At 37.8% G+C, this 25,601-nt stretch overlaps 1 protein-coding gene and 1 long non-coding RNA gene across 3 annotated transcripts in view; both read left to right on the forward strand.

The window, feature by feature from the left end:
• The first annotated feature begins 58 nt into the window (after nucleotides 1–58).
• LOC131822716 (uncharacterized) lies at nucleotides 59–18,434 on the forward strand. Its single transcript, XR_009350294.1, has 3 exons — nucleotides 59–188; nucleotides 1,323–1,442; nucleotides 18,272–18,434. It is a non-coding gene; the product is annotated as an uncharacterized LOC131822716 (long non-coding RNA).
• Nucleotides 18,435–21,055: 2,621 nt separating this feature from the next.
• LOC131822717 (membrane-spanning 4-domains subfamily A member 3-like) overlaps nucleotides 21,056–25,601 on the forward strand; it is a 47,838-nt gene continuing 43,292 nt past the window's right edge. For both annotated transcript variants that reach the window (XM_059159008.1, XM_059159009.1), the window contains exon 1: nucleotides 21,056–21,452. The gene's annotated coding sequence lies outside the window, so the exon portion shown is untranslated. The remainder of the gene's footprint in view (nucleotides 21,453–25,601) is intronic.

A 25,601-nucleotide genomic window follows, 5' to 3' on the forward strand; every position in this document is an offset into this window, starting at 1 on the left:
AATTTATTTTTTTGTTTTTAAACTGTTAAATTGAAATTTAGCACAAATACAGAAAATATACAAAACATAACTATCCATATCAATGAATTATCCGTGGGAATGTCCAAGGAACTCCTTTTGAAATCAAACATATCAGAAGCCCCCTTCACGTCTTCTTTCAGAAACTTAACCCTCTCTTCTTTCTAAAGGTAAATGTGACTTACTAAACTGTGGCATATAAAAACAATACTGCTATATTAGAGTAAAAAGGAACACACAATAGTGACTACACTACAGTAAGAATGAATAAGATAGTGTTGAATGAATGAAACCAGAAAGATAATAATTAATACACATTGTATTATATGTGTATAATTAATTATATTTAAAATTGTATACAATACATACTGTATAATTTTTTAAAGTTTGAAATTTACCTCATTGCCAGAAATGGGAATTTTTACAGGATTTTAAAAATTTCATTTGGGACATCTGAGTGGCTCAGTCAGTTAAATATCTGACTCTTGATTTCAGCTTAGGTCCTGATCTCAAGGTCATAAGTTCAAGCCTTGTATTGGGCTTTGCACTGGGCATGGGCATACTTTAAAAAAAAAAAAAGTCATTTTACATGTATGGGCTTAATTAGTTAATTAATTAATTTTGTTTTTCTATAATGAAATGAAGGTATATTGGTTTTTGTTTCATGTTTTTATTTAAATTTCAGTTAACATATCATTTAATACTCATTTCAGGAGTAAAATTTAGTGATTCATCATTTACATACAACACCTACTGCTCATCATAATTGCCCAGGTTAAATTTATTTAAAATGTTTTGTCATTGATGATGAAAATAAAGAAAATTGGCAGATTTGTATGTATACATAAATGAATAAGAATTCTATATAATACTAAAAACAGCATTTTGTAAATTCCAAATTATACAAAGAAGCTGAAAAGCACAAAAATAATGTATAGGCTGAAATAGAGGTAGAGGGAAATGGTCTAATGTCTTTGCATTGTCTAGAATAATATTAAAAATATTAAATTATAAATATTAAATTAAAAATATTAAATTACCAATCATTATTATGCTTCAGCATTTAGAATTTTGTGTTAAAGGAGTGAATAAAATGCATGCATGCAACATCAAAAAACAAAGAGTCCTATTTGGATCCTGGTAAATTTGGAGAATGGGGAACCCAAAGAGTAACGTGAGATTCTGGAAATGTTAGAAATGATAATAAATTGTCCCCTTTAACATACGTGCCAATAAGGCAAACTAACTTCATTCCAACTTGTTTGTTCCACATATAACTAGTTGACATTTTGTATCTATTCCAGTTGAGGTGCTCCATAAGGACAAATACCTACAGTTCTACCCTTGCAATGATTGGCCTATTTCTAATTGGATTTGAAATTACATTCTTTTTAATCAAACGAGAAAAAATTGTATGGATTCAGGTAAGTAAAAGATTTTATAAATTTTTTTTTCACAATCAGAGGTTTATACATTAAGTTTGTTTGTAAATGAGCTGAGAATATTTTGGTTTTGAACAAATGTGGAAGTGGTAGAAATTATTCACATGTAGTAGGACCACAAATATGGATTCAAATCACTGAAAGGGCTCCAAACCTATGACCACCAAAAATTCAAGAAATCAAATAAAGGGTATTACATAAAGTAAAATAACTAGTATCTACATTAATAAGATTCAGATGAAGGATACTGGTGAACACAGAAAGACCTTAAATAAGTAGATAGCTTTTTTTTTTTTTTTTTAAAGTAAAATTATTTTATTTAATTCTTTTTTTAAAATAAGTTTTTTTACCATACCATTATTTTTAAAGAAAATAAAAAAAAGAGAACCTTATAAGATCTAAATATTGTCATCAATAAGATGGCCTTGTCATTCCCAGAACACTTATATAGAAACTCAAAGCCATTTCCTCATGCCCCCCCCAAAGCTGTCTAGTTCTATAATTAGAAAACAAGAGTAGATGAAAAGGTAATGCTTAAAGCAGAGGGTTTTTTTATTGTAGACAGGAAACCAAGATGGCAAGGATATTGTGGACTTTAATCCTATTGGATAATTTTGGTTTTTTGTTATAGTATATATCTATATTGCACAAATTTATCATGTGCAATGGATAAAAAGGGGGATATAACAAGGAATATATAAAAATGTGTCTGCTCATTTCTCTCTTGAGATGATTTGTCAAGGACCTACCAAATAATAACAGCTGAAAGCAAAAAAAAAAAAAAAAAATTATCAAACTGAGCGACAACCCATGAATATACCCTCCCCTCCCTAGAAACGTACACACACTTGGTTGACTAACAATCTTTCTCTTACTCCAGTTTTTTACATATGTTGCTTAACTAGTGTACACTATGCTATTATCCCCAAATTGTTTGCTTTTCCGACAAAAGTGTTTTTTTTTTTTAAATTTTTTATTTTTTATAAACATATATTTTTATCCCCAGGGGTACAGGTCTGTGAATCACCAGGTTTACACACTTCACAGCACTCACCAAATCACATACCCTCCCCAATGTCCATAATCCCACCCTCTTCTCCCAAACCCCCTCCCCCCGGCAACCCTCAGTTTGTTTTGTGAGATTAAGAGTCACTTATGGTTTGTCTCCCTCCCAATCCCTTCTTGTTTCATTTATTCTTCTTCTACCCATTTAAGCCTCCATGTTGCATCACCACTTCCTCATATCAGGGAGATCATATGATAGTTGTCTTTCTCTGCTTGACTTATTTCGCTAAGCATGATACGCTCTAGTTCCATCCATGTTGTCGCAAATGGCAAGATTTCATTTCTTTTGATGGCTGCATAGTATTCCATTGTGTATATATACCACATCTTCTTGATCCATTCATCTGTTGATGGACATCTAGGTTCTTTCCATAGTTTGGCTATGGTGGACATTGCTGCTATAAACATTCGGGTGCATGTGTCCCTTTGGATCACTACATTTGTATCTTTAGGGTAAATACCCAATAGTGCAATTGCTGGGTCATAGGGCAGTTCTATTTTCAACATTTTGAGGAACCTCCATGCTGTTTTCCAGAGTGGCTGCACCAGCTTGCATTCCCACCAACAGTGTAGGAGGGTTCCCCTTTCTCCGCATCCTCGCCAGCATCTGTCATTTCCTGACTTGTTGATTTTAGCCATTCTGACTGGTGTGAGGTGATATCTCATTGTGGTTTTGATTTGTATTTCCCTGATGCCGAGTGATATGGAGCACTTTTTCATGTGTCTGTTGGCCATCTGGATGTCTTCTTTGCAGAAATGTCTGTTCATGTCTTCTGCCCATTTCTTGATTGGATTATTTGTTCTTTGGGTGTTGAGTTTGCTAAGTTCTTTATAGATTCTGGACACTAGTCCTTTATCTGATATGTCGTTTGCAAATATCTTCTCCCATTCTGTCAGTTGTCTTTTGATTTTGTTAACTGTTTCCTTTGCTGTGCAAAAGCTTTTGATCTTGATGAAATCCCAGTAGTTCATTTTTTCCCTTGCTTCCCTTGCCTTTTGCGTTGTTCCTAGGAAGATGTTGCTGCGGCAGAGGTCGAAGAGGTTGCTGCCCGTGTTCTCCTCAAGGATTTTGATGGATTCCTTTCGTACATTGAGGTCCTTCATCCATTTTGAGTCTATTTTTGTGTGTGGTGTAAGGAAATGGTCCAATTTCATTTTTCTGCATGTGGCTGTCCAATTTTCCCAGCACCATTTATTGAAAAGGCTGTCTTTTTTCCATTGGACATTCTTTCCTGCTTTGTCGAAGATTAGTTGACCATAGATTTGAGGGTCTATTTCTGGGCTCTCTATTCTGTTCCATTGATCTATGTGTCTGTTTTTGTGCCAGTACCATGCTGTCTTGATGATGACAGCTTTGTAATAGAGCTTGAAGTCCGGAATTGTGATGCCACCAACGTTGGCTTTCTTTTTCAATATCCCTTTGGCTATTCGAGGTCTTTTCTGGTTCCATATAAATTTTAGAATTATTTGTTCCATTTCTTTGAAAAAGATGGATGGTACTTTGATAGGAATTGCATTAAATGTGTAGATTGCTTTAGGTAGCATAGACATTTTCACAATATTTATTCTTCCAATCCAGGAGCATGGAACATTTTTCCATTTCTTTGTGTCTTCCTCAATTTCTTTCATGAGTACTTTATAGTTTTCTGAGTATAGATTCTGTGTCTCTTTGGTTAGGTTTATTCCTAGGTATCTTATAGTTTTGGATGCAATTGTAAATGGGATTGACTCCTTAATATCTCTTTCTTCTGTCTTGCTGTTGGTGTAGAGAAATGCAACTGATTTCTGTGCATTGATTTTATATCCTGACACTTTACTGAATTCCTGTATAAGTTCTAGCAGTTTTGGAGTGGAGTCTTTTGGGTTTTCCACATATAGTATCATATCATCTGCGAAGAGTGATAATTTGACTTCTTCTTTGCCGATTTGGATGCCTTTAATTTCCTTTTGTTGTCTGATTGCTGAGGCTAGGACCTCTAGTACGATGTTGAATAGCAGTGGTGATAATGGACATCCCTGCCGTGTTCCTGACCTTAGCGGAAAAGCTTTCAGTTTTTCTCCATTGAGAATGATATTTGCGGTGGGTTTTTCATAGATGGCTTTGATGATATTGAGGTATGTGCCCTCTATCCCTACACTTTGAAGAGTTTTGATCAGGAAAGGATGTTGTACTTTGTCAAATGCTTTTTCAGCATCTATTGAGAGTATCATATGGTTCTTGTTCTTTCTTTTATTGATGTGTTGTATTACATTGACTGATTTGCGGATGTTGAACCAACCTTGCAGCCCTGGAATAAATCCCACTTGGTCGTAGTGAATAATCTTTTTAATGTACTGTTGAATCCTATTGGCTAGTATTTTGTTGAGTATTTTCGCATCTGTGTTCATCAAGGATATCGGTCTATAGCTCTCTTTTTTGGTGGGATCCTTGTCTGGTTTTGGGATCAAGGTGATGCTGGCCTCATAAAATGAGTTTGGAAGTTTTCCTTCCATTTCTATTTTTTGGAACAGTTTCAGGAGAATAAGAATTAGTTCTTCTTTAAATGTTTGGTAGAATTCCCCCGGGAAGCCGTCTGGCCCTGGGCTTTTGTTTGTTTGGAGATTTTTAATGACTGTTTCAATCTCCTTACTGGTTATGGGTCTGTTCAGGCTTTCTATTTCTTCCTGGTTCAGTTGTGGTAGTTTATATGTTTCTAGGAATGCATCCATTTCTTCCAGATTGTCAAATTTATTGCCGTAGAGTTGCTCATAGTATGTTCTTATAATAGTTTGTATTTCTTTGGTGTTAGTTGTGTTCTCTCCTCTTTCATTCATGATTTTATTTATTTGGGTCCTTTCTCTTTTCTTTTTGATAAGTCGGGCCAGGGGTTTATCAATTTTATTAATTCTTTCAAAGAACCAGCTCCTAGTTTCGTTGATTTGTTCTATTGTTTTTTTGGTTTCTATTTCATTGATTTCTGCTCTGATCTTTATGATTTCTCTTCTCCTGCTGGGCTTAGGGTTTCTTTCTTGTTCTTTCTCCAGCTCCTTTAGGTGTAGGGTTAGGTTGTGTACCTGAGACCTTTCTTGTTTCTTGAGAAAGGCTTGTACCGCTATATATTTTCCTCTCAGGACTGCCTTTGTTGTGTCCCACAGATTTTGAACCGTTGTATTTTCATTATCATTTGTTTCCATGATTTTTTTCAATTCTTCTTTAATTTCCCGGTTGACCCATTCATTCTTTAGAAGGATACTGTTTAGTCTCCATGTATTTGGGTTCTTTCCAAACTTCCTTTTGTGGTTGAGTTCTAGCTTTAGAGCATTGTGGTCTGAAAATATGCAGGGAATGATCCCAATCTTTTGATACCGGTTGAGTCCTGATTTAGGACCGAGGATGTGATCTATTCTGGAGAATGTTCCATGTGCACTAGAGAAGAATGTGTATTCTGTTGCTTTGGGATGAAATATTCTGAATATATCTGTGATGTCCATCTGGTCCAGTGTGTCATTTAAGGCCTTTATTTCCTTGCTGATCTTTTGCTTGGATGACCTGTCCATTTCAGTGAGGGGAGTGTTAAAGTCCCCTACTATTATTGTATTATTGTTGATGTGTTTCTTTGATTTTGTTATTAATTGGTTTATATAGTTGGCTGCTTCCACATTGGGGGCATAGATATTTAAAATTGTTAAATCTTCTTGTTGGACAGACCCTTTGAGTATGATATAGTGTCCTTCCTCATCTCTTATTATAGTCTTTGGCTTAAAATCTAATTGATCTGATATAAGGATTGCCACTCCTGCTTTCTTCTGATGTCCATTAGCATGGTAAATTCTTTTCCACCCCCTCACTTTAAATCTGGAGGTGTCTTCGGGCTTAAAATGTGTTTCTTGGAGGCAACATATAGATGGGTTTTGTTTTTTTATCCATTCTGATACCCTGTGTCTTTTGACAGGGGCATTTAGCCCATTCACATTCAGGGTAACTATTGAGAGATATGAATTTAGTGCCATTGTATTGCCTGTAAGGTGACTGTTACTGTATATGGTCTCTGTTCCTTTCTGATCTACCACTTGTAGGCTCTCTCTTTGCTTAGAGGACCCCTTTCAATATTTCCTGTAGAGCTGGTTTGGTATTTGCAAATTCTTTCAGTTGTTGTTTGTCCTGGAAGCTTTTAATCTCTCCTTCTATTTTCAATGATAGCCTAGCTGGATATAGTATTCTTGGCTGCATGTTTTTCTCGTTTAGTGCTCTGAAAATATCATGCCAGCTCTTTCTGGCCTGCCAGGTCTCTGTGGATAAGTCAGCTGCCAATCTAATATTTTTACCATTGTATGTTACAGACTTCTTTTCCCGGGCTGCTTTCAGGATTTTCTCTTTGTCATTGAGACTTGTAAATTTTACTATTAGGTGACGGGGTGTGGGTCTATTCTTATTGATTTTGAGGGGCATTCTCTGAACCTCCTGAATTTTGATGCTCGTTCCCTTTGCCATATTGGGGAAATTCTCCCCAATAATTCTCTCCAGTATACCTTCTGCTCCCCTCTCACTTTCTTCTTCTTCTGGAATCCCAATTATTCTAATGTTGTTTCGTCTTATGGTGTCACTTATCTCTCGAATTCTCCCCTCGTGGTCCAGTAGCTGTTTGTCCCTCTTTTGCTCAGCTTCTTTATTCTCTGTCATTTGGTCTTCTATATCACTAATTCTTTCTTCTGCCTCATTTATCCTAGCAGTTAGAGCCTCCATTTTTGATTGCACCTCATTAATAGCTTTTTTGATTTCACCTTGGTTAGATTTTAGTTCTTTTATTTCTCCAGAAAGGGCTTTTATATCTCTCGAGAGGGTTTCTCTAATATCTTCCATGCCTTTTTCGAGCCCGGCTAGAACCTTGAGTATTGTCATTCTGAACTCTAGATCTGACATATTACCGATGTCTGTATTGATTAGGTCCCTAGCCTTCGGTACTGCCTCTTGTTCTTTTTTTTGTGTTGAATTTTTACGTCTTGTCATTTTGTCCAGATAAGAGTAAATGAAGGGGCAAGTAAAATACTAAAAGGGTGGCAACAACCCCAGGAAAATATGCTTTAACCAAATTAGAAGAGATCCAAAATCGTGAGTGGGGAGAAAGGGGATAAAAAGAGGTTCAAAAAGGAAGAAAGAAAAAAGAAAAAAAAAAAAAAAGAAAAGAATATTTTTAAAAAAAGAAAACACCTAAGAAAAATGTAAAAAAAAAATATATATATATATTAGATAAACTAGTAAAAAATCGTTAAAAAAGAAAAAGGTAACAGTTAAAAAAAAAAATTTTACCTGAAGGCGAGAAAAAAAAAAAATGAAAAAAAAAAATTAAATTAACTGCAAGACTAAAAAAAATCACAGGAAAAAAGCCATGAGTTCCGTGCTTGGCTTTCTCCTCCTCTGGAATTCTGCTGCTCTCCTTGGTATTGAAACCGCACTCCTTGGTAGGTGAACTTGGTCTCAGCTGGATTTCTTGTTGATCTTCTGAGGGAGGGGCCTGTTGTAGTGATTCTCAAGTGTCTTTGCCCCAGGCGGAATTACACCGGCCTTACCCGGGGCCGGGGTGAGTAATCCGCTCGGGTTTGCTTTCAGGAGCTTTTGTTCCCTGAGCGCTTTCCGTAGAGTTCCAGAGGACGGGAATACAAATGGCGGCCTCCTGGTCTCCGGCCCGGAGGAGCCGAGAGCCCAGGGCCCCACTCCTCAGTGCGCCCTCAGAGAACAGCGCCCAGTTACTCCCGTCTGCCTGACCTCCGGCTGCGCTCCGAGCTCACCGAGCCTGCGACCGGTTCAAGGTAACACGGAGCTGCGAGCTTACTGTCGGCTCTGTCTCTGTAGCCGGCTTTCCCGTTCCAATACCCGCAAGCTCTGCGACACTCAGACACCCCCGATCCTTCTGTGACCCTGCGGGACCTGAGGCCACGCTGACCCCGCGTGGGCTTCGCCCCGGTTTAGCCTCTGGAGCGATGTCCCTCAGCGGAACAGACTTTTAAAAGTCCTGATTTTGTGCGCGGTTGCTCCGCTGCTTGCCGGGAGCCGGCCCCTCCCCCCGGGGTCTATCTTCTCGTCGCTTTGGATTCACTTCTCCGCCGGTCCTACCTTTCAGAAAGTGGTTGTTTTTCTGTTTCCAGAGTTGCTGTTCTTCTTCTCTTCGATCTGCCGATGGATTTTCAGGTGTTTGCAATCTTTAGATAAGCTATCTAGCTGATCTCCGGCTAGCTGAAGCAGTCTCAGCTTGCTACTTCTCCGCCATCTTGACTCCTCCCCCCAAGTAGATAGCTTTTAAGGATAGATCTGAGATTGATAGGCTCATTGACTCCATGTCCTGGATATCTGTGTCTCCCCAGTGCCTATTACAATGCCTGGATATTAATAGATGTCTAATAAATGTTAATTGAATGAATGAATGTTCTTTATTAAATATTCCAGGTTAGCATATTAAACATTCCTGAGAACTGATAATCAGAAGTTCTCTAGACACAATAATTGATAAGTCCCAAGTCCCCTGAATATGCCATAAATTCACCTTTTCCTGACACAGCACTAATCATTTAATTTTAAACTAAATATACTGGAAATGTAAGTTGAAATGGAAGAAAGACCAACATACTGATCATCAACTAAATTTGCATAGGATTCCCAGTTTCTTTTTTTTAAGATTTTATTTATTTATTTGACAGAGAGAGAGACAGAGAGGGAACACAAGCAGGGGGAGGGAAGAGGGAGAAGCAGGCTTCCTGCCGAGCAGGGAGCCCGATGCGGGGCTCCATCCCAAGACTCTGGGATCATGACCTGAGCTGCAGGCAGACGCTTAACAACTGAGCCACCCAGGCGCCCCTAGGATCCCCAGTTTCTTAAAGTTATGGAAGTCTTTGTATTAGTACACTAACTCGTCAGGATTTCAAAGACCTGGTGAAATTAGAACCAAAAAAAAAAAGTCTGATTCTTATTCAGCAAATTTTCAAGATGACAGGATAGTCAGGGCGAATAGTCACAATCCAAGCTTTTTCTTATCATAAACATTGTTAGCATTTTTGTCATCTTCGGGCTTAATTTACATTTTATGACACCATGTGTATTGTATCCCTTAGAGAATAGGAACAAGTCCTTAAGAAGTCTACCTGGGGCCTACCAGGTGTTTATATTTCTTTTTCAGTGTCCTGCCGACATATATGTCAGTTCGGTACATACACGGAGGTTCTGTTTTTACAGGTAATAGGAATAAATAAGAACAGTTTAAAATATGTGACCGAGCACCTGACTGATAGGTCTTAGAAGGTACCACTTGTATGTGCAAAAGCGCAAAAGATCTGGGGCAAAGTTGTAGAGCACGGTACACTCAGAGGTCAGCCCACCACACCCCCTGGAAGTTCATTATGTTATATTCATGGTGCCTGAACCCTGTGAAGAAAATTAAAGACAAGAATGTTTGAGGTCTGGTGGCTTTTCATGCCTAAAACTATCATAGAGGTATTGTAGGAACCGAAACCCGGTAGGGGCAGACAGGGCATAGAAAAACCTCTAGTGTGATTGATCAGATGTTTACCCCGGAAAGCCTTCTTTCACTACTGATACAGGAACATGCCATACAGGAGGCCATAGGGTGTGTTCTCAGTTGCTAGCATCAACATTTGTGCACAATAGATTCATTTCCAAATGCCAGAAGTCACAGATTTCGTAAATATGTTTGTTGTTCAGGGCTGCTGCATCAGACTTGCAAGCTCTGAGGCTTGGAGCAACCACCGGCTTTCCCTTAAGGCAGACCCATCTGGAAATCACAAATCCTCTCCTTCTCTCCCAAGAGGCTTCCCTATGAAAACTTTCCCACATTATCCCCAGCAACCAGCTCTGATTACTGGAAGCTACCAAAACAAGCAACTTTGGTTAGGCACTCTGCACTTATTCTCCTACAGAAGCCATTCAAATGTTCCAACAAAGAATCAGAAAATATCAGTAACTTACTGACTCTTTCTAGACAAGGAAAGGGCAACAGTTTGTCTAGGTAAAAAGTTTCAGTTTTTTTTCTTTCTCCATAGACACAAAGCTAGGCATTTTTATACTATTTTTGGCTGAAGATGTGTATATAATAATATATATAACATATGTAACAAATTATAAATGAATTGCTTACTTTCTAATATTTGATTCTATTCCACATAGGATTTGAAAGCACTTAAATAATATGTATAGAAATGTAATTAAAATAAGTTTAAAATGAGTATTACAGAAATATGTATTAGCCTCCATTGCTATAACTATATAGTATACTCATATATTAGTTTGAACTGTATAAAATTGCTATTAGGCTGTTTCTGATCTACAAAAATGTCAGTTTCATATGGTTAAATCCAATATATTAAGCTATTCCAATATATGCCATTTGGAATATGCTCATTATGAAATCGTTAGGAAAATAATGATGTAAATATGTAGGTTTTTAGGATCCTCTGAATTACCAAAATTGAGTCAGTTTTTGCTATAAGCTTTCTAATTAGCAAATGTGAAAAGGAAACTCAACTATTACATGATTATAATGACAGAATGACCAGACAGAAATGCTTCACTGTGTCATAGATAAAATGATTCCTGGAAAAGTACTTTGCTCTGAAGTCAATTGCTTGTGTAGTGTTTGGTAAAATATGCTGGAGTTCAGTATAATAGACCCTATGTCATGAAAGGGACTAGCAGGTAAGCTTCATGAAGCCTATAGTGGTGTTTGCCTCAAATAATTCTTCATCCCCAGCATCTGGGACAGGAATTGGTATAAAAGAGGCACTCATTACATGTGTGTTAACTATACACTAGCTATGAATAGTCAACATTCCTACAGCAAAGGCTAGACCAGCTTCCAAAAGCTATATCTTATTTTAAAAAAAAAAAAAACTTATAAAGAAATACTAGGCAAAATCTGTAAGAACCATTTCTGTAAAGAGCCAAGAAATTGTGAGCCAAGAATGGTTCAGGCTATAAACCTGGGGGTTAATGAGATTGCATACACCAAGAATGAGATACATGCAGGCTATAGACCTGAGGGTTAATGAGATTGCATGTATCAAATAGTACTTCATAAATAAATCTTAGGTCATTGGTAAGAATTGGTTATCCTGGACTCAATAAGATAATGTATATAAAACATTTACCACAAATGACTAGCCATATAGTAAGTGCTCACATTCTCAAGTATACATTATTCTGGAATTACTGAAACTTGAAGATATTTGTAACAGCATGAGGACTGTAAAAATTAAATAAACAGATAGTAAGTGTTATAATCCTTTAATCCTATATGAAGAACAAGATTTTCATACAGGTGAATGACCAGGCCTCACTCACTCTGAAATAGTTACAGTTATAGCTGAGACTTTTTTTTTTTTTAAGTCTACTCCAGCACATAAATCAGGCTCCAAATATTTAACACCATAAATCCTGTTTGAAAATGTTTTAACTGGAATATTTAGGGAAAAGTATTTTGCCCAAACCAGTCTTAAGGAAATAAAAACACTCTTTAAAAAATTTTTTTTTAATTTAAGGGTCATAACTTGCTAGTCATCTCACTGGGAAAACTGCTTGTTAATGAATCAAGATTAGTCAAATTAAAAAAATTAATCAAAATTTAACTAGAGAGTGCTCATTTCATTAGCACATTTACTAAAAAACAGTAACTAAAGAAACTGATACTTAGGAAATGTTATGAGGTTATTAAAAAAGAACAATGAATTTGAGGAACATTTAGTCAAATTAATCCTCTTGTTTTAAAATAATTTATATCAAGTATTCTTAGTGGTAGTTGTTATTTTATCTATGGAGGCCACTCCTACTTTGTAACAATTGAACAATGTTATTTGCATTTAAGAGAGTATCTGTCCTCTGCTCTAGGCAAAGTATGCCTGGAGATCTTTCAGAAGGTATTCCAATTAGAGTATCATTTAAAACCCAAGAGAGACTATATACAGCTCACTTTATGCCAGTCGTATCAGATCTTGATTACCTATTTGTCAGAAGATCAATTTCTGCTCATCCTTATCCCCATATTCAAATGAAGATTTTTCATTAGGATCACTAATCATGATAAATACATGTATAATCCACATTTGCTCCAATTCATAGGGAATGAAAAGAAACCATAAGTAATTCTCTTTAATGTTAGCCCTAATAGAGTGACATGAGAAATACACGTGGAAAACAATTTGGTAGTATTTACCATAAACCAGGTTTCTGGAAATCCACTTTAATCTTCTGAAAGATGGAAAGAGTTATATGGACTAAAACTGTGTAGCAAACTTAAATAAATTGTATTTCCACTTAAATATTATGTAGACATTGAGTATTATAAAGATTACATATAAATGCAAAATAACCTTTGATTTTAAATGAGATGAATAGAATATACCTTTTACAAGTATAATAGTATTATAGAAAACATGTTGGAGAAAACAGAGATCATGAAGCTGGGAGTCTGTCAGAACTCAAATGGAAAACCCGCAAGAGTCCAAGACCAAGAGTGTGGTAAGAGAAGAAGGGGGACCAGGAAGCAAGTTCTGAGCAACTCTGACATTCAGTAATACTTTGTTACTTTTACCATCCCAAGTCCATTTTCCTCTACTCTAAGATAAAAATAACAACACCACCTGCACAAAATGTTGTTGAGTGGATAACGTATATAAAACATTTACCACAAATGACTAGCCATATAGTAAGTGCTCACTAAATGTTTGTTGTTACAATTATTATCATGTAAACAAGTAAAAATCATCACAATTTTATTAAGATGGTGGGATATTATAGATAGCTTTCTATTTTCTAAAAAGTTTGCAATTTTATATTATCTTTATGATGCTAAAAATTTTAGAAGTATAAAGATCTGTAAGACATGTAGATTTCTTTTCTGTATTTAGCAAAGTGGAATGATGCTTTCTGGGTATTTGTGGCTATTCTCCTTGTTGGAGCTCTTCCTGGCAAATATAGTGAACAGTTGGATAAACCAAGCATTTTATCATGGCAGTAATCTCATATAATGTGAGTATTTAATTTCTCTGATGAATTAGGAAGTACTGTATTTGCTTCTGTTGTGAACCCATGCTAAAGAGATTAAAGTTTCAGTAGTAACTGGTTTAAGGTTGCCTCTACACACTGAATATGAGTTCAAACAGTTTGGACAGCCTCTGTCTATGTGCAAATGCAGATAATTCTCTAAAGATAAAATTTTAGGATTAAAGAGCTATATATTCATATCCTCATAAGAAAATACAGTAGGAAATAGATCATTTTCTGGCTCAGGTCATTTGAAGGATAATCCTATGGAGATCAGTCCATTAGGTCTCCAGCCTCTAGTTATCAAGTAAAGTTTAGATCCCTTGGATCTGGGAGCTTTGGAGCAGCAGGAAGATCAAGGATGTTGGGAAGAAGGAGAAATGGGTCATGACACATTCTATTATCAAATACCACTGTTCTTAGAAGAAAACAGTGATGCCCAAGTAATTTTCCAACCATGTCCTGGGAAATAGGCCAACAGCAGCCATGGCATTAAAACTAATTCACAACTGACTGAAAGTGGGTTAACCTTTTTTTTAAATTTTTTTAATTTATTTTCAGCATAACAGTATTCATTATTTTTGCACCACACCCAGTGCTCCATGCAATCCATGCCCTCTCTAATACCCATCACCTGGTACCCCGACCTCCCACCCCCCGCCCCTTCAAAACCCTCAGATTATTTTTCAGGGTCCATAGTCTCTCATGATTCACCTCCCCTTCCAATTTCCCCCAACTCCCTTCTCCTCTATAACTCCCCATGTCCTCCATGCTATTTGTTATGCTCCACAAATAAGTGAAACCATATGATAATTGACTCTCTCTGCTTGACTTATTTCACTCAGCATAATCTCTTCCAGTCCCGTCCATGTTGCTGCAAAAGTTGGGTATTCATCCTTTCTGATGGAGGCATAATACTCCATAGTGTATATGGACCACATCTTCCTTATCCATTCGTCCGTTGAAGAGCATCTTGGTTCTTTCCACAGTTTGGCGAATGTCTATACTGCCTAGAGCAATCTATACTTTTAATGCTATTCCAATCAAAATTCCACTGGTATTCTTCAAAGAGCTGGAGCAAATAATCCTAAAATTTGTATGGAATCAGAAGAGACCCCGAATCGCTAAGGAAATGTTAAAAAACAAAAATAAAATGGGGGGGGCATCACATTACCTGATTTCAAGCTTTACTACAACGCTGTGATCACCAAGACAGCATGGTACTGGCATAAAAACAGACACATAGACTAGTGGAACAGAGTAGAAAGCCCAGATATGGACCCTCAACACTATGGTCAAATAATCTTCGACAAAACAGGAAAAAAATATACAGTGGAGAAAAGACAGTCTCTTCAATAAATGGTGCTGGGAAAACTGGGCAGCTATATGTAGAAGAATGAAACCCAACCATTCTCTTACACCGTACACAAAGATAAACTCAAAATGGATAAAAGACCTCAACGTGAGACAGGAATCCATCAGAATCCTAGAGGAGAACATAGGCAATAATCTCTTCGATATCAGCCACAGCAACTTCTTTCAAGATACGTCTCCATGAGAGACTACAGATTTAATTTAATTTTTTAATTTAAAAAATAAATTAAAAAAAAAAGATATGTCTCCAAAGGCAAAGGAAACAAAAGCAAAAATGAACTTTTGGGACTTCATCAAAATCAAAAGCTTCTGCACAGCAAAGGAAACAGTCAAGAAAACAAAGAGGCAACCCACGAAATGGGAGAAGATATTTGCAAATGACAGTACAGACAAAAGGTTGATATCCAGGATCTATAAAGAACTTCTCAAACTCAGCACACACAAAACAGACAATCATATCTAAAAATGGGCAGAAGATATGAACAGACACTTCTCCAATGAAGACATACAAATGGCTATCAGACACATGAAAAAATGTTCATCATCACTAGCCATCAGGGAGATTCAAATTAAAACCACATTGAGATATCACCTTACACCAGTTAGAATGGCCAAAATTAGCAAGACAGGAAACAACATGTGTTGGAGGGAATGTGGAGAAACCCTCTTCCATCCACTGTTGGTGGGAATGCAAGTTGGTGCAGCCTCTTTGGAGAACAGTGTGGAGATTCCTCAAGAAATTAAAAATAGAACTTCCCTATGACCCTGCCATTGCACTACTGGGTATTTACCCCAAAGATACAGATGTTGTGAAAAGAAGGGCCCTCTATACCCCAATGTTTTTAGCAGCAATGGCCACGGTCGCCAAACTGTGGAGAGAAATTGGGTTAACCTTTGATCTGATAGGAGAGAAGGAAAGGAAATAATTGAAACTGGGTGAAGAAATTAGAGAAGTGCAGGGATCCTCAGGTCAGAGGTGTTTATGGGTGGCTGGAATAGAAGGAGTAAACCCTGGGTTCTCAGCATAAGCAGACTCCACCCAAGACCTCTGGAGTTTGAGTGATGCGTATTAAAATAACCTGAGAGAAAGGAAAACTTCTCAAAGGGACACTTAGCATATGACTAGAAAAATTACTGACAGTGAGGATAAAAGTTTAAATAACTTAATTTAAAAACCCTCAGTAAGCAAGAGATCTTGGATCTTGAAGCTCCATGGTCTCTGGAATGAAATTCAATCCATACATTCTGAGAAGAGAAAGTATTTTTTGCTGTGTAAATAAAGATGCAGCCTCCAAACATCAAGGAAAAGGGGAAATGGCTGAGTCCCTACTCAAGAAACAAATATTAACATCTGAACATTTTTTTCCTCTACCTACATTTACCAAATATATCAAGTTAATTCAAAATGGAAATGATTTCATTTTTAAAGTATTAATAACAGAGGAAAATCTAAACAGGGTAAGGAGCTTTATGAGGCTGAATCCTGGTGTTTGGAGGGAATGAATGAGAGGAAATTAGTCTGAGTAGCCAGATGTTGTGCTAGTGTGCCAGGCTCTCACACTATACATGATTTCTGCATCAACTAGATTGGGTGGGGGTGTGGGGAGGGGGGGGAATGGGATGGAGAAAAAGAAAAAAGAATTGAAAAATGTTTAGGATATTGCATCTAAAGAATTCTCTGGTCATTTCAGTTTGAAAGTAGTTTTCAACTCCTTGGCCAGAGAAATCAAGTGATGGGTGATGGTGCTCTTTTCCTTTTTTTTTTTTTTTTTAATTAAAATATATTTGACATATAACGTTTTGTAAATTTAGGTGTACAACATGTAAATTTAATACATTTAGGTACTCTATGATTGCCATCGAAGCAAAAATTAGCACCTCTATTTCATATCACATAGCTATCATTTCTTTTTTTTGGCTGGAATAATTCAAAGGTAGTCTCGATAGTCATTACTCGAACAGTCAAGGACAGAAATCATGCTCTTGCCAAGAGCAAAACGAACAGCATATACACAGCAACATCAAGTGCTTAAGTCTGCCAGCTAATTTCAGTCTGTGGGTTCCTAAGTCTTGACCCTCTGAAGGAAGGTTGACCTTCTGGAAGGAGAGGACCAATAGAGAAGGGAATGCGGGAAAGAAATGAGAAAAGAGTCATCAAGAAAACTGGAACATGAAATTATGTTTTGTGTACCACTTATAGATATACCATAGCAAATGATAGTGGATAAAATACAGTTTTATGTCAACCATAACGAAGTAATAACCTACTTCAAATGTATTCTAAATTCTTTCCTCACATAGTAACCCATTAAGCATAGGTTTAAATTAGTAAGTTTGAACTGTATTAGTTTCACTAGAAAACAAAACATTCATGTTTGTTTAGTTCAGGTGTTTAGAGTTTATGAAGCATTGTCACTACTTTCTAAACTAAAAAAGGAAAAAGAAAGAAAGAAAACATCAAAAGCAAATGTTTTGTTGATTCTTGAGGGGAGGAAGTAGGACGAGGAGGGTCCTGGATGGTGAGAATATTCCTATTAACATCGCTTCCAAAATACCCACTCAAAATCCTGTGGTCTGACATAGACGGGGCTCTTTGATCAGTTTCTCAGATATGACTTGTCTGCCTAGAGAAGAGATGACTCAAGAAGAGGTGTGATATCTCTCAGAGTCCAAGAATTAATATTCTTATTCAAGAATAACCTGGGAGGGGCACCTGGGTGGCTTAGTCAGTTAAGTGACTGCCTTTGGCTCAGGTCATGATCCCAGTCTCCTGGGATCGAGCCCCATGTTGGGCTCCTTGCTCAGTGAAGTCTGCTTCTCCCGCTCCCTCTGTGTTCCCTCTCCCTTTTTCTCTCTGTCTCTCACTCTCTGAAAGAAATAAATAAAATTTAAAAAAATAACCTAAGAGAAGAGTAGAGAAGAAAATATGCCAAAATGAGGAATGTTTATTTCAACCTGATTGTGTCCTTTCTCTGAGCCCCTGCATGTTATGTCTCCCACCTACCAAGTCAGAGTAGGTCTTTACTGGGAAGATTTTGGAAAGTTATTTAGTAGAAAACTTCAATGACATAGAATAAGACCACTTTTTAAAATGCATTAATGAGGGGCGCCTGAGTGGCTCAGTGGGTTAAGCCACTGCCTTCGGCTCAGGTCATGATCTCAGGGTCCTGGGATCGAGTCCCGCATCAGGCTCTCTGCTCAGCAGGGAGTCTGCTTCCCTCTCTCTCTCTCTACCTGCCTCTCCATCTACTTGTGATCTCTCTCTGTCAAATAAATAAATAAAATCTTAAAAAAATAAAAAAAATAAAATTCATTAATGATCAATTTACTAATGCTCCACTTTTCTCAGGTTCATGATACAAGAGAATGCTTTTATTACATGGTGAAGAACAGAACCATCATGGCCTCAGCCCAGAATGAAAATTTTAATGGTGAATGAAGGAAGAGCATCATCATTTTGTTCAGGCAACTTTCTAGAAACACATTTTTGTAAAGTTTGTCCCAATGTTTCTTTTTCCCAGTTCTGTAAATAAAGATTAAAATTAATGACTCTGGCTATATTTTCTGTATGGAGGATTTTGAGTGTAAAGTGTCCTCAGTTTGGATCTGGTTTTCTTGAGTTAAGGAATTATTTTACTTCTTTATTTCAAGAAAACCCAAGGGGCCACTGCCCAAGGTGTGCCCAGGACCTTTCCCCAACAGGAGTCCCAAAGTGAAAAGCAGACACATCTGGAAAAGATGCATTTAGAAGACCCCACCAGATTCTGTCCAGAGGAAGAATGTGAAAGAACAAATATCTTTCAGCAATCAAAACCCCAGGTAGGACCAGAAAGGAGGCTTTCTCCTTCTGCCTCCCCCCACCAACTCCTGCTTTCACTCATTCTCTCTGTGTTTGTCTCTCAAATGAATAAGTAAATATTTTTTTTTTTTAAAAAAAGAATCTGTTTCCTGGTTTGTCTTTCTCTCTCTCTCCTCTGTGTGTGTGTGTGTGTGTGTGTGTGTGTGTGTGTGTGTGTGTGTGTTTTCCTTTGTTCATTTGTCTTGTGAATGAGATCTTTCCATTTGCAATAACATGGATGGAGCTAGAAAGCATAATGCCTAGTAAAATAAGTCAGTCAGAGAAAAGACAAATACTACATGATTTCACTCCTATGGCAAATTTAAAAAACAAAACAAATGACCTTATTCCACTTTTTAAAGGTTATCTTAGTATTCATGAGCCTTTACTCCTTACACAAAGCTTTGAGTTAATTTATCAAGCTTCTCACAAAATTGAACTGAAATTTTTCATCAAATTAATATATTAATTTTGGAAGAATTGAAATCTGTTTTAGATTAAGTTATCCCATCCAAGAGCATGGAATGTCTCTCATTTCATTCAGGTCATCTTGATCATTTTCTGTGTTTGTTTTTGAAGTTTTAAACTTTTCCTCATAAAGATTTTATATATACTTGTTTAAATTAATCCCTGGAATTTTTATAGCTTTCATTATTACAAATGTTTTTTTCTTACTACATTTTGTAGTTGGCTATTAGTGGTGTAGAAAAATGATAATGGCTTTTGTAGGCTGATTTTGGACCTGAAAACCCAGATAAACAATTTTCTTAGCTCTAATAGTCTTTTTGGCAGACACAATTGACTTTTCAAAGTAAATGATCATATCCTTCATATCATTTAATTGTCTTCATTACGAACTTCGCTACTTAATATTCTTTTAGCGTTGACCAGTTCAATGATAAATAATAACAGTAATAGTGGACATCTTTGGATTCTCCCAACCTTAAATGGAATAAACCTCTAGTTTCCCCATATTGTATAATGTTTGGTGTAAGTGTAGGTTCTATTTTTCACTGTTAAAGAGATTTCCTTTAGGCTGCAAAGACATGCTTTGGCAAGAGTCTAGAGAACATTCTGGAAATATAGGAATTTATTAGGTCAGCTTCATTGGCAAGGGGTGACTTATCCCTGAGTTAAAATGATGTGTTAGCTCAAGCACCTGGGAATGACTTCCTAGTCTGTCATTTACTAACGGGAGCCTGGCTTACAGATTAACGGCATTTGATATATTAGAACTTTCTTTGCCTATGTTAGAAGAAGGAATTCGAAGATTCAGGAAAGTGAAGCTATTCTATACAACAATCTATCCTAATGACATCCTCTAAGAGGTTCCAGAAGGCACCATCTTCACCAGGGCATTAAGTCATGCACTGGTGAAAAAGCAGCGACACACTGAAGAGTTCTGAGGTAGCTGTCATTCCTAAGCCCAAGACCCCAGTGGGGAACATAGCAACAGGCTCAAGTACCCTGATCCCAGTGGGAATTATGAGATCCCCAAGTGGCAGAGGGCTAATGTCCCTTAACTATCAGAGACACTGTGGGTAAAATTTAAATTCCCTTCCCACACACGTTCCCCAAACTCCTGCCAATACAGATTGTTGCAGTCTTATAAGTTTTCAATGAAGAGACTAACATCAGAGAGACAAGATTGTTAAGAAGGATGTCATCTCGTGTTACACGCGAGGCTCCTGTGCTGCCATTATTTTTCCTGAGACCAAACTTGGAAGTCTTGCACGGGTACTTCTTCAGTTTAATAATAAAAGATCTATTGTGGACACTGCGGGGGGAGGGGGTTGCTGTGGGAGTGCTGTGAAGTGTGTAAACCTGGCGATTCACAGACCTGTACCCCTGGGGCTAAAAATACATTATATGTTTATTAAAAAAATAAAAATTAGAAGTAAAAAAAAAGATATATGTGTATTCACCACTTATTGGGCATCCATTGTGTGCTAGGGAAGTGCTTTACCTGCATGTATTCATTCTGCCCTTTCTTTTCTTGGGAAATTATGCAATAAGGAGTCTATTCTACCCTAACACAATCTATACTCTTCCCCCTGGCTGTTCCCAAGTCCGGGGACAGAGTTTGATGCGGACACAACCAGTTAAAAGTGGCATGCTGTTAGCCCACTCTCCACCCCGCCCTCATCCGGGGAGCCTGCGCGCTCAGCGCAACTGCGGGGGTGGGGGTGGGATCTCACCCCACTCCGGGGGTCCGCGCCACTCCTCGCGCAGCAACCCCCCCCCCCCCCGCAGCCGTTCTCTGGGCCACAACCGCAGCGTTGGAACCACACGCACGAGGCAGGGGATGAGAGCCACAACCAAGGAAGCAGCGCCCACCGGGCTCCCCGGGCTGGAAGGCCCCGAATTGAGGGCACCCCTGCAGGATCACGCTCCTCTCGCCGTACGCCCAGGGCATGACATCCGTGTAGGGAGCCTATGCCGGGTTGACTCTAGGACTCAGACCCGGTCACCCTGAATCAGAGGTTGCCAGGCCCTGGCTCCCCGGATGGCCTCATCCTGGGTCCTCCCATCGCTAGGAATGTTTTACTGGTAACAGTACTTGAGTTGAGAAGATCCATGCTCATCCAACGCGTTTCAGCCCCATTCCGACGGCTGGGTGGCTTACCAAGCCTTGCCTGGGAGAATCTTGTATCACCTGAAGGAAGGAACCGCCTGAGGGAAAGAGGACCTTGTGAGTGACAGCCTCATTACCAACCCGAGCCTGAGTTCTCAGCATGCCCCCAGTTCGGGTTCCTATTTGAAACCGTTTTCTCTTTTTATCCTGATGCTTCAAATCTCCATGTGAGACGGTCTTGAGTTTGGATTTCAGTTATTTTGTATGATCAGTGTTTATTACCTTGGGGTGTGTCTCCAGGGTCCCCAAAGGGAATTATGTGTATTCACATATAGCTTAGATTGAAGTCATTCCGTTCCAGACTTTCCATCCAAATTTGATGAAAGGCTGTGTGGAATTTGAGTTTGCAATCATGGCTATATTTATTGTATACTTACTGCATACCGCACTTTTCTAATTTCTTCCTCTTTAATATTGACTTCATGAAAAATGAAACAAGATGGGATCCGGAGGGAGGCAAACCACAAGAGACTCTTAATCTCACAAAACAAACTGCAGGTTGCTGGGGGGGGGGGGGTGGTTGCTGGGGCTGGGTGATGGACATTGGGGAGGGTATGTGCTGTGGTGAGTGCTGTGAGGTGTGTAAACCTGATGATTCACAGACCTGTACCCCTGGGGCAAATAATACATTATATGTTAATAAAAATTTTTTTAAAATATTGACTTCATGAATGGCATAGCCCCTGTATTGTATACTGAGAACTATCACCTAAAATACCATGAAATGAAAGCCAATTCAGTTATGTTTGACGAACACGTAGAAATTTGTTTCTATTATACCCTTATTCAATAATCATTGAGCTCCTAAAATGTGCCATTTGCTGTGCTTGAAGTCTATAGTTAAAAGGTCAGTAAGACACAAACACACCAAAATATATATATATATACATATATATATATGTATATATATATATATGGCTTATTGATGGAACTGAAACTAATCAGAAATACCTGGATTGTTCTTTGAGAAATCCATGTAGTTGCAGATGGCAAGATTTTTTTTCTTTTTATGACTAAATAATATTCCGTTCATATTGCGGTATTGTGGTATTGTGGTATTATGGTATTGTGGTATGTGGTATTGTGGTAAATGTATATACCACATCTTCTTTATCCATTTATCTGCTGAAGGATATTGAGGTTGTTTTTCTACATTAGCTTTTGTGAATAATGCTGAAACGAACGTGGGAGGGCAGATATCTCTTCAAGATAGTGAAGTGGGATGGCTGGATCATGTGGTGGTCCAGTTTTTATAATTTTTTTAGGAACTCGCATACTGTTTTCCATAGAGGCTGTACCAGTTCACATTCCTACCAACAGTGCAGAAGAGTCGCCTTTCTCCATTTCCTCACCAACGTTTGTTATCTTTTGTCTTTTTGATAAGAGATGCCCTAACAAGTGTGGTGTGATATCTCCACTGTAGTTTCAATTTGCATTTCCGTGGTGGTTAGTGATGTTGAATATCTTTTCATATACCTGTTTGCCATTTGTGTGTCTTCTTCAGGAAAATATCAGTTCAGGTCTTAGCCTATTTTTAAATTGAGTATTTGGTTTTTTGTTATTGAATTGCAAGCTTTCCACATATAGTTTGGATATTAATCCCCTGCTGGATATATGGTTTCCAAATATTTTCTCCCTTTATTTAGATTATCTTTCATTGATTGTTTCATTTACTGTACAGAAATTTTTGAATTTGATGTAGTCCCACTTGTTTATTTTTGCTTTTGTTGCTGGTGCTTTTGGCGTCAGACCCAAAAATCCCATTGCCAAGACAAACATCAAGGAATATTTTCCCTATGTTTTCATCTGGAAGTTGTGCGATTTGGGGTTTTATGTTTAAACCTTTCATCCATGTTTTTCAAATATTTTATTTATTTATTTAGTTGACAGAGAGAGAGAGATCACAAGTAGGCAGAGAGGCAGGCAGATAGAGAGGGGGAAGCAGGCTCCCCACTGAGCAGAGAGACCAATGCGGGACTCCATCCCAGTACCGTGGGATCATGACCTGAACCTAAGGCAGAGGCTCAACCCACTGAGCCCCTTTCACCCATTTTTATTTGATTTTTTTAGTATAGTGTAAGATAAGGGTCCGATTTTATTCTTTTATATGTGAATATTTAATTTTCCCAAAACCATTTATTGAGCAGAATATTCTTCTCCTATTGTGTATTCCTTTGTCAAAATTGCATGGATTTATTTCTAGACTCCTTAGAGTCTATTCATCTGTGTGTCTGTTTTTATGCCAACACCATAATGTTTTAATTATTATAGTTTTATAATATAATTTGATATCAGGGACTATGACATTTAATGCTGGTTTAATGTTGTGTTAGCCATTCAGAGACTTCTGTAGGTCCATACAAATTTTAGGATTGTTTTGTTCTGTTTCTGTGAAAAAAAGGTCTTCAGAATTTTAATAGGAATCGCATTGAATCTATAGATTGCTTTGGGCATTATGGAAACTTTAACAACAGTAATTCTTATGATCCATGAATATAAGACATCTTTCCATTTACTCATGTCTTCTTAAATTTCTTTCACCAACATCTTGTACTTTGCTGTATATAGATCGCTCGTTTTCTTGGTTAAATTTATTCCTAAGTATCTTTTCATGCTATTGTAAGTGGGATTGTTGTTTTTTTTTTTCAGATACTTCATTGTTAGTGTATACAAACAACTGATTTTTGTATGTTAATTTTTAATCCTCTGACTTTACTGAATTCATTAATCAGCTTAACAGTTTTTTTTGATGGAGTCTTTAAGGCTTCCTATATGTAAGATCATATCATCTGCAAACAAGGAGGAGTCCTCTTCTTCCTTCTAATTTGGATATCTTTTCTCTCTTTTTCTTGCGTAAGTGCTCTGACTAGGACTTCCACTACTCTGTTAAATAGAACTGACACTGCTGGCCACCCACGTCTTGTTCCTGATCTAAAAAGTGTTCAGCTTTTCACTATTAAGTACATTTGCTATGTGCTTGTCATATGTGATCTTTATTATGTTGTGATACATTCCTTCCATACCTAAATTGTTGATAGTTACTATCATGAAAGGATGTTGACTTTTGTCTGATGCTTTTTCTCATCAATTGTTTTTTTTTTAATCCTTCATTTTGTAAGTGTGATGTATCACATTTATTGATTTTTTTAATTTAATTTTTTTCAGTGTTCCAAAATTCATTGTTTATACATCACACCCAGTGCTCCATGCAATACATGCCCTCCTTAATACCCACCACCAGGCTCACTCAACCCCTCACCCCTCTCCTTTCCAAAACTCTCAGTTTGTTTCTTAGAGTCCACAGTCTTTCATGGTTTGTCTCCCCCACCGATTTTCCCAACTCACTTCTCCTCTCCATCTCCCAGTGTCTTCCATGTTATTCCTTATGCTCCACAAGTAAGTGAAACCATATAATTGGCTCTCTCTGCTTCACCTATTTCACTCAGCATAATCTCTTCCAGTCCCGTCCATGTTGATAGAAAAGTTAGGTATTCATCCTTTCCTTTTCTTTTTCAATTTCTCTTCAGTGTTCCAGAATTCATTATTTATGCACGACATCCTGTGCTCCATGCAATATATGCCCTCCATAATACCCACCACTAGGCTTACCCAACCTCCCACCTTTTCCCCTCCAAAACCCTCAGTTTGTTTCTTAGAGTCCACAGTCTTTCATGGTTCGTCTCCCCTGCTCCAATTCCCCCCAACTCACTTCTCCTCTCCATCTCCCCATGTCCTCCATGTTATTCCTTTATGTTCCACACATAAACGAAACCATATGATAATTGACTCTCTCTGCTTGACCTATTTCACTCAGCATAATCTCTTCCAGTCCCATCCATGTTGATAGAAAATTTGGGTATTCATCCTTTCTGAAGGAGGCATAATACTCCATAGTGTATATGGACCACATCTTTATCCATTCCTCCATTGAAAGGCATCTTCATTCTCTCCACAGTTTGGCAACTGTGGCCATTGCTGCTATGAACATTGGGGTCCAGATGGCCCTTCTTTTCACTACATCTGCATCTTTGGAGTAAATACTCAGTAGTGCAATTGCAGGGTCACAGGGTAGCTCTATTTTTAATTTCTTAAGAAATCTCCATACTGTTTTCCAAAGTGACTGCGCCAACTTGCATTCCCACCAATGGTGTAAGAGGGTTCCCCTTTCTCCACATCCTCTCCAATGCTTGTTTCCTGTCTTGTTGA

Source organism: Mustela lutreola, chromosome 1 (genome assembly GCF_030435805.1).
Source record: "Mustela lutreola isolate mMusLut2 chromosome 1, mMusLut2.pri, whole genome shotgun sequence".
NCBI classification, from domain to species: Eukaryota; Metazoa; Chordata; class Mammalia; order Carnivora; family Mustelidae; genus Mustela; species Mustela lutreola.